General features: G+C 39.5%; 1 protein-coding gene across 1 annotated transcript in view; it reads left to right on the top strand.

Annotated features, from left to right (window-relative positions):
• Positions 1-424, top strand: part of tsn (translin) — a 9,295-nt gene extending 8,871 nt beyond the window's left edge. The window contains exon 7 of the transcript XR_001637947.1: positions 9-424. The gene's annotated coding sequence lies outside the window, so the exon portion shown is untranslated. The remainder of the gene's footprint in view (positions 1-8) is intronic.
• The last annotated feature ends 108 nt before the right edge of the window (positions 425-532 follow it).

Here is a 532-nt window from a genome sequence, read left to right on the forward strand (position 1 = left end):
GTGAGCAGGTGGTCGGAGGAAGAGGGGAGGGAATGGAGGTTTTAAAGCCCCAGCAGCCTTGGGCGGTATCTTTTAAGCCACCTGCCCACCATGACCGAGATCAGTTCAGGTTTTAGTGGGGAGATCTCTTTCTCACGTTTGTTGAGAGATGCTTATGTACAGATGCATTTGTTTGCCTGTTTTTTTTCCCTTCTTTTTTTGATTGGATGCTTTTTACTATTATTGATGTTTTTGTCTCGGCCATGTCTCTTGTGAATCATTGTGCAGTCAAACAAGAAGGAAAAAAAAAAATTTTTTTGGGTGGGAGATACTTAAAAATGCTGTTAAAAACCGAAGTTCTGTGCCTGTTTTGTGGCTTTGTGTCCAGTTGAGTCATCAAGATGTTTTCTTGATGTTAAACTACATAAATATTACATTTGACACACACCTATACTTATTGATTTATTGGATTGGGTTTTGTACCCAAGCACTTTTCTTGAATGTAACGGTTCAAATCACATGTTAATGGTATCTTGCCAAGGTGTACATGGAG

The sequence above is a fragment of the Sinocyclocheilus rhinocerous genome, unplaced genomic scaffold, assembly GCF_001515625.1.
Source record: "Sinocyclocheilus rhinocerous isolate Xijiao unplaced genomic scaffold, SAMN03320098_v1.1 scaffold755, whole genome shotgun sequence".
NCBI lineage: Eukaryota > Metazoa > Chordata > Actinopteri > Cypriniformes > Cyprinidae > Sinocyclocheilus > Sinocyclocheilus rhinocerous.